General features: G+C 41.6%; 1 protein-coding gene and 1 long non-coding RNA gene across 3 annotated transcripts in view; one reads left to right on the top strand and one right to left on the bottom strand.

The window, feature by feature from the left end:
* The window catches only part of LOC116671399 (uncharacterized), a 59479-nt gene that overhangs the window by 23851 nt on the left and 26425 nt on the right, over window positions 1–9203 (top strand). Inside the window, exon 2 of the long non-coding RNA XR_004327260.1 lies at window positions 6934–6995. This is a non-coding gene — a long non-coding RNA (uncharacterized LOC116671399). The remainder of the gene's footprint in view (window positions 1–6933; window positions 6996–9203) is intronic.
* Window positions 1–9203, bottom strand: part of LOC116671388 (adenosine kinase) — a 104232-nt gene that overhangs the window by 19300 nt on the left and 75729 nt on the right. The gene's annotated exons all lie outside the window — the stretch shown is intronic.

A 9203-nucleotide genomic window follows, 5' to 3' on the forward strand; every position in this document is an offset into this window, starting at 1 on the left:
TCAGGATCATTTCAAACAGTCATAGCATCAGCAGTAGGAATATCGCGGGCTGCACTCAATCGTACCACAGCACAAGTACTAAACGCTTTGTGCACACACATTTCCTCACCACTAATACCGAAATAACACGCATCAAGCAAGATTTCTTTGACTTCGCCATTCAATTGCCTTTTTAAATGTGCGCAATTTACGGTATAATGGGCGGAGAAAGGCGCTGATTACCCGATGAACTGGAGGTTTGGTAAATACGGCGTAAGCTGACGCATCACAGCGTGCGCTTTCTGCGGGTTGGCCGGGGCGCTGATAATGATACATTCGCAAATGTACGTACATATGGCCCTCAGTGTGCTTGTCAATAGGGCTGCACGATATAAGGAAAATATCTAATGGCAATTATTTTTGACCGATATTGCGATTGCAATATGATTCACGATATTGAAGGAAATTATCATTTTTTTATTATATTCTAATTTTTATTGACAACTATTAAAAATCAAGGATCTGTAGGATTCGATTTGTAGGCTGCGACGTCTCTGCAGCACCACAATACTGAATTCAGAATGGTTTGACACATATTTTGCCCACCCTGTGTTTTAGATACGGCATTAGTCCATTTTGCACTTTCAATAAAATTGAGATTAATTGTGCAGCCCTAGTTGTCGATCAGGACAACTAAAATGTCCTGAGCCAAACAGGGCATTGGTCTCGGCTAAAATAAAGCTGATCAAAATCGGATCCTTTTTTTTTTTTTTAAATGACATGTTAAATCAACATCTAAGTAGTATTGGATGCAAACTGATAGGTATCTGGGGCAAATAAAAAAACTTGATCAGGACATCCCTAATAATCCTATTACTTAAAAAAACTACTTCTTGTTCATTTTGGCCTTTGGGGCATACAGTTGATAACTGTTTAAAAGTATTTAATGTCACTCACTTGGGAGATGTGTTGTGTTTAAATGAATAGCTATACGGTTTTTACTAGACAGCAATAAAGGGTATGCAAAATCCTCAGCATTCACACAATTATGCCAATTAATTAGTATAGTACTACAAATTGAACCAGAATCAAGGAAATAACCAAAAAGCATTTGTTTGAACATTTCCCTTTACATCCATTTTGATGAGATTTGTCCAAACTTGAAAGCAAGTGCGGAGTTGACCCAAGCTTTCATGTGACCAATTTCAACAGTGCCCTTTCCTGCCAGTCCATTACACACCTCTAGCAACAGCCTCTACTCCCATCTATCTCAGGCTGCCTGCAAGGGCGGGTGAGAGGTCTCTTAGCAAGCGCACAGAGACTACAGCAGCACCTACAGCACAGGTCCAAAGGTTAAACAATCGGAAACATGTGCAGTACATAAATATCTCCGTTGATAGCAATCTTAGGATGAGAAAGCCGGGTTTGCATAAGGGGCTCAGAACAGAGGATGTAACCTCAGATAGAGCAGGAGGGCATTCAGCTGGTCTGGTGGGGCTAATGGAAGCTGCGGCAGCAGCAGTAGGAGCTTTGTGCTGGGGGGAGTTAGTTATCAGCCTGATGGCCTTATCAACACTGAGGGCCTCTATCACACATCTCACCTCTGGGCTCTAACAAGGGGTCAGTGCACAACGTCAGACTACCAGAGACTGGCTATCTCTCAAGGAACAACACTGGATAAAAGGGAAGATGGGGAACGGACGGGTCTGCTCAACAAGCAGAGCTAATGCAGCAGCTTTTACCTAGTGCTTATAACTCTCATTCCAATTAAATTTCAAGCTGATGGTAGAATTTAAATATTTGATTGTTTGACTCTGCACTAGAGTCAAAAGGTAATCAAGCAAATGAAATTTGGACCCGTGAATTTAACAGAATTACTTACTTAAAATAATTTATTTACCCGAAAATATGAGTTGCCAACACTACTGAGAAATATATTTTTTTAGTGTGAAGTTTTACTTTTTCTGCAGTAAGTTTTATTGATTGTCTGGAAGTTTGTGTGGTCAAGGTCCACCTCCTGTATTTTTCAGGATGCAGAACTTCACAGTTTGAAGATTATTGCTCTTGTATGTATATGAAAGCAACTGAATTGCAATCTTGATTCCAGCACTTTGGGGCACATTTGTAGCGTCAATAATCAATTTATCTTACAATTAAAGTGATATAAACAATGTGTTTAGGTGCGACAGCAAGTTAAGGATTTGTTAGTCTTGCTTTGCCAAACCATCCTCCAATTCACTGTGGAGGGAGGTCTGGCTAGTCCACACAGCATTCCGGGATGGGAGAAGGACGTGCTCTGGTTTATTGGCATTTCTTTAAACCAATCACAATCGTCATGGCACCAAGCTCCATCAAGCTCCATCCATAGCCGCTGTAAAATAGCCCCAGGAAGAAAATTGTATTGGTGGAGCATGTGCACATTCAAAAGCTGTTTTAGTCATGCGAGAGAAAACTCAGATTGGACAGATAGTCTAGCTAGCTGGCTTAATTTACCCTTCTGAGATCTGAGGAGCAGTTAATCATAGTCCTCATAAATCGACCAGAGTTTTAAAATTCCAACACAAAGAAAGTGGAAGGACAATGAATCAGCGAACAGACATACATCCGGCTGAAATTTCAGGCAGCACCGGAGCAATCCTGGAAGTGGAACGTCGTGGATATAGACTAGGGATTTGTTAACGTTAGTTGAGTTTAAGTTCTCTGAATACCCTCAAGTTATTAACCTGCACAAACCCACTGTTATCAGCCAAAGTGATCACAATGCTGGTGTTTTCACAATAAAAAAAAATGGTATTTGTGTTTTGCCTATGCTCTTCTCTCTGGTTATTAGAAAAAGAAGAGTTTTTTCAATGCACCAATTAGAAAGTAACAAAATAAAAAACACTTGAGTTGCTTGCTCATGTTGCATGTGAGTCAAACTTGATCAAAACACACCCACACAGTCCTTATGACCCAGATTAGGTAACCTTCTGAGTTTGAACTACTATTAATTTGTAACTAAATGTTCATTCAAACTATAAGTTTATAGAGAAATACAAGATAAAACCTAGGTTTTGGTTGCTTTTACTTGCTGATATCGTTGTGCAATTTTGTTATGTTTATGTCTTCCAATATAGTTATTCTCTTAGTGTATCTCTGTTTTGCATGCATATTTGATATCTTTAGACATGGTTTATTGTTTGTAAACTTTGCTTCAAATAGAATGGTAATAATGATTATAAGCTTATGTTTCACTCTGGGTAAAAACAGTCTTTGTTGAAAAGTCTGCTATAAAACTTTTTGATGAGGTTGAACCCAACTTTATCGCAGTCCATCAGTTTTCCGGCAGCTTATTATCCAGTAAATTCAGCAGACATTTGTTTGCAGGCGTTGCAAACAAAAGGTCAAGCAACTTGGTTTCTTTTCTGCAGTGAACTATTGAGAACAGTGACCATGCCCTCCTGTGTATAATAAACATATGAGCATGTGGCCTGCACTATTTACCCCCTAATGAGAAACAAAGATCTGCTCAGGAGGGACTTGCATGCTTCAGACAATAAAAAACCCAGGGAGGAAAACAAGCTCTGAGAATAATTCAAACCATTTGTGTGCACAAGGGACATGAGAGCTTTGTCTGAATAAATTGGCCATACCAAAATTTAGATGATGTCCAACGTGTTGATGTGGAATAAGATGGCCATTTTCCTGATAAAAAGCTGCAGGAAGGGCCCTTCAACTAGGAGGCTAAATCATTTCGTATTTATGCACACAGCTAACATGCAATATGTGTTGCAGGGAGAGCAAAATTACCCCATGGCTCTTCTAGAAGGGAAAACTTGTGTGATGCAATCAAAAAAGCCACAATAAATCAGAAAAAAACCTCATTTCATTCAGTTCAAGTGGGAGCAACGGGGAGATTGAGCTAAGCAGCATTTCTATAATAGGCCCATAGGTTTTATTATTCATGGCATGGGGCAAATTAATTTCTTATTACGGGGGGGTATATTATGCTTGTTGATTATGTCTCTGTCAATTTCTCATCCAGGGTTTTGTAACCATGAGGAGAATATGGGGAGTATTCCAAATGACACTGGAAAACATGACTGTATAGCCTGGACTGTGGGAATACAATCATGAGCAGACAAAGGTCAGTCCTCCCGCCAACTCTGTGTGGATAAGAGGATTGGAAGGGGGAGGGAGGGTGGCATGAGGGTTGTAAGACTATCTGGGAAGCCCACTGATGTTCAAACTTCTGCGGGTCGCTCCAGCAACAAGCAGATATCCTGCACTCTCTCCTGCTGTGACAGAAATACACTCCATTCCAGTAGAACGTGGGCACTATTGATCTGCTCCAAGCACAATATCTCCTATTACATCCATAATTATTCTCCTTCAGAAGGACCCTACCGTGTGCCCTGGCTGCCCGACTGGCAGGCTTTTCATCCACCTCCTTGTTCAAGATGCTCTATGGTCTCACATTTCACTGCCAAAGACCACCCTCTCTTAACCCCGGCATTTTCAAATATTTCATGGTTCAATCCCAGGGTTGGGGAAGGCGGCTTCAGCAAAGTACAATTACAGTGGTTAGTCGGACTCCTCTGGTGGAGCCATGCTGGCTCCCAAAGTACCATGACTCGCAAACAGACAGGCCAGGAAAAACAGAGAAATGTTGGAGAATCATTCTTCTGCTGCCTACACACACACACACACACACACACACACACACACACACACACACACACACACACACACACACACACACACACACACACACACACACACACACACACACACGAAAAGGCTGATAGGTTTAATTGTAGCAGTTGCAGCGACATTCATTTCACTTAATTGAGTATTGGTACAGAACCTTTTTGGCTTGTGACCCTTGAAAGAAGAAATAATCTTCCTCTCACAAATAAAAAGTTGTGTTTATAAGCAAAACAATGCACTATTGTTCTATTAAAAGCACTTTTGCTACTCCAGCCTCACTTGGGAAGCCCAATAGTTGCTAATGCTACAGTATGTAATAGCAAACATTAGATAGATATTACTGCTGATAACTGATATTAATAAGTCAGTTTGCTGACTATTTACTACTTGTGCTACTGGTGAACTACATTTTAGCAACTCAAACATTTCATTTGTTTTATCACAACAATAAAGCATTTCAGCAGGAGTCATGCGGTGGCATGGATGACTGGATAAAGTGTTCCAAGGTGGCAACCTATTCACTCCAATGAAAGCTGCTCACTGGGCAATAAACCAAAACAGGTTTTCATGCTTCCTCTAATGCATAAGCATTAATGCATAAATATTAGAGTCATTCTTTGGCTGAACCTGCAGGCTCTGGCACAAGTGAATTGTAGAAAATATTATCTCTTAGGCTCAATTCACTTTTATATTTTCTTGGACATAAGAGCAAAAATTGTGATTTTGAATACAAATAGCCATTTTGGACTTAGTGTATTAATCATTTTATGGACGCTTGTAATGATTAATGTGTAATGATTGTGTATTGGAAAACATTTTTGGTCCAGTGGACGTTATGTCACTTGCACCTCTGATTGTTGCCACTATGCCACACTATGCCACAAATGCTGCACAGCCAATTACTGCTCCTTCTTCTACTCGCTCTAAGTCAGATTGCCTAATGATGATGTAATTCAGGGGTTCCCACCTAGTGGGTCACGGCCCAGAGGTGGACCACAGGTCCATTTTGAGTGTGTCGCCAGAATGTAGGTCAACTTCGAAAAAAAAGCAGCTGTTGTATTGCCCTGTTCTTGTCATCAGGCCTGTTCAAATGTAGTCTCGCATTGCCAGACCTATCTCATCAGCGCTGCAATATGGTCTGGTTACACCGCCTGTCTGTTCTGGAATAGGGGAAAAAAACGCTCTGGCTTGTTTACATTTCATTAAACCAATCCCAATAGTCCTGGGTGGTGCTAATCCTCGATAGCAAAAGGGGAGAAAGATCCAGGAGACGGCCAGGCATTATCCCGGCAACATACATCTGTTGAGCCAAACTAGTTTACATCTTATGTGCTGTAAAGTAATATTTTAACTATATATATAAATATATAGTTTTTTTTTTTATTATATGTTGTGAAATTTTAGGCCAGCACTTTGGGCATAGGCTCTGCAACGTAAAAAGGGGTCGGGTATTAATCACTCATAGGCAGGATGGATGAATTGAAATGAACTGAATGGGTATCAACTGGGTCTATGAGGTATTTGTGTGGACTGTGACCAGTGGCTCAGCCGGTGGGGAACCAGTGATGTAATTAAAGCAACTAACTCAAGACAAACTTGGAAATTCAATGTCAGCTAAATTTAAATAGTCTTGCGTTAAAGCCAAGCAATGTATATTCGCAACATCTTGTCACCAGTTGTCAATGAGTTGCGAGCAGTTCAACTAATAAGAGATTAAACAATAGTCGGAAAAATAGTAATGTAGCAAAAATGTTCTTATTTTTAGCATCTTGCATCTTGGGGGTCCTGGTCCCGGGAACAACTGATCTAGCATTCAGCAAAACATGAAAATAAATAAAACAAGGCAGCTTCTGCACTTATAAAATCATCACAGCTAATGTGCGCTATGACTCATCATACAACTCACTGACTGTATGCCATACTGAAGGTCAATGTACTCTGGCGCTGAGCGGAAGGCACGTGACTCATCACAGAAATAGCACATTCAATTAAAATTAAGTTGTGAAAGACACAAAGGAGAGCAGCAGCTAATACTTCATGTCTTTTCCTCCAATGACACATTGTGATTGTTCTGCTTTGCCAGCTTTAGAGATGGTTCTGTGTTCATCCTCCCAGTTGGCCTGTGGGGCTTGTGAATACACACATGGGTCTCATGTTCTATCCCGTTCTTTGCAGACAGCTCTGACAGGAGGAGAGAGAGAAGAGCCTAAAAGAAAAGCTGTTTCGATAATACACTAATATGGTTCTCACATCTCTTTGTTTTAGGCGGTGAGACGGGATATTTTCCACAAGCTACTGTTAAGAAGTACATCTTGAGTCCGCTGTAGGTGAGCTGTCAAGGAGAAATGTTTTCTCCCATTCTTTTTGTGAGAACACCCCTAAGCAGCCTTTAGTGAACTTGCCATCACCCACACATACTGACAGCAGAGAGCACGTACTTCCACGGTCCTGCTCACGTCACCGAGGTGATAAACAACCAAAGGCCTAGCCACAGAGATAAGGCTTCCAAGCAGTCTATCAAACAAACAAAGCAAATGACGAATCTGGAGAGACGTTAAGAAATGACGCTATACTGTCCATGTATTTCCCCTCCCTGCCTTTTTTCCCCCCATACACACAGTGACACACATACACACACACATACATATACACACACAGTATATACTTGTACACCCACTTCAGCCTGTCCTGGAAAAATCATTAGAGCCCCCACCACCCCACATACACTGCATGCAGATGGAGAAAAATAGGGCCGAGAGCCAAAACGCCTGAGGGTCTTTTCATGGCAATAACTTTCTGTAGAGCTGCTTGTATCCCTCCACCCAGATCAGGGAGAGGTGCTGAGGGATGGATGGGAAAATAAGAGAGATAACCATACAAAATATTAGGCGAGGAACATTTACACAAAGTACAGAGGAGGAAGAAATCCATGTCATTTTGCTCTCATGGCCTGGAGAGATGGCAGGCTAAATGCTCTTTTAAAACAGCTTGAACATTGAAATGTTGATGGCTCCTTTTTCCTCAGCAAAGCACATTAATACAGAGCCGAATGCCATTTCCACTTTTGCTAAATGGCTCACCTATTGAGTATTCAATTACAATGGCTGTCTCTCGTTTGGAAGACCGGGCTGGGACCCATAAAAATAAGCTCCTTCTGAGTGTGGAGCTGCAGAACGCATTGGACAGCAATGGAAGGCATGGAGGGCTCCTGTATGGGGGTGGGATATAATGTTAATGGCAGGGAGTGATGAGGTTGTTGGGAATTGGCTGTGGGGCAAAAAAAACTAAGCTCCTCATCTGCGGTAACGTTTTAAGGAAACATATTTTTAAACCATTTGCGCAGATTAAAAAAAAAGAGCCCAAGCACATGAAATGATCTTGAGAAAGCCATGAATCCTGGCTTAAAAATCATCAGTCAGGGTGATTAATTCAGTCTTGATTAATCGTTCCATTTGTCTATATGTCTAAAATTCCACAATACAAATCCGCCAGTAATGGTACAATTCTTCCCCCCCATTGTGTGGTTTATCTCTTATGCTCAAATAGTAAAAGCAAATTGTGGCTAATTTTATCGGCGAAACCACTGGCATGTGTTTTTTCCAGCGGTAATGATTCCCTCATTCGGGCCTAATTAACTGCAGCCATTAAATGGAGGGAAATGTAATGCCCTGGGTTCCATGTCAGGTAGTCAGAGGAGGACAGCACAGGAGGACTCAATTAGGCCTGTGCTGTTCCCAGGTTATCACACAACATGTTTGCCAATTAAGTGGAGTAGCGTCTGATGTCTATGTGCCTCTGTCGGCACCATTTCAGGCCCTAGCAGCGCAGAAACGCCGTTGCTAGCCTCTCCACCCCCCCACCAGTGAAGGAACAGACACTACACTATGCCCCAAAAAGGCAGTAATTACAGGACGGATGGGAGACTGTTATATAAGTACGAGGCTGCCGATAGGCCAGGCAGGGCCTGCTGATGCCAGGTTTCAAACAAGTACCAGCAGGATCGAGTTACAGCAGAATTACCAAGGGTAGACTCAGAAACACAGACACATTTCAACATTAGAAGCAGGCAAAAACAAGGGGAGAAACAGAGGCTATTGACATTTTTTTGGAGTCTGTGGTGTTGTTGCGCGACTGTTTTGGCGTTTCAATCAACAGGGAATTGTGATCTGACAAGAATGAAATAAGGTCCCAGTCAAGACAAATATTGCAGCACTCAATTTAAAAAAAAAAAAACTTCAATCTTCTTAAAAATTACTATATTACTGGTAGTCACTTTCAAAACATGAGATCTTACAGCTGCTTTTAACATATTTCCCCAAGTGTGTATTGCTCTGTCTCATGACTCAGTAAGAGTGGAAGACGAAGGCAGAGACAGGCAGACACATTAGCCTTCCCTTATGGCACATTCTGCAAGGCTATAGGAGTCAGTCTGCATGATCCTGACTGTCACTGACTTGTTATGAAAGCATCGCGAGCTGAGGCTGATACATCACTTTGGGGGGTGGAAGTTGGGGTGAGAGGAGGGCTAGGGGGTC

Source organism: Etheostoma spectabile, chromosome 21 (assembly GCF_008692095.1).
Source record: "Etheostoma spectabile isolate EspeVRDwgs_2016 chromosome 21, UIUC_Espe_1.0, whole genome shotgun sequence".
NCBI lineage: Eukaryota > Metazoa > Chordata > Actinopteri > Perciformes > Percidae > Etheostoma > Etheostoma spectabile.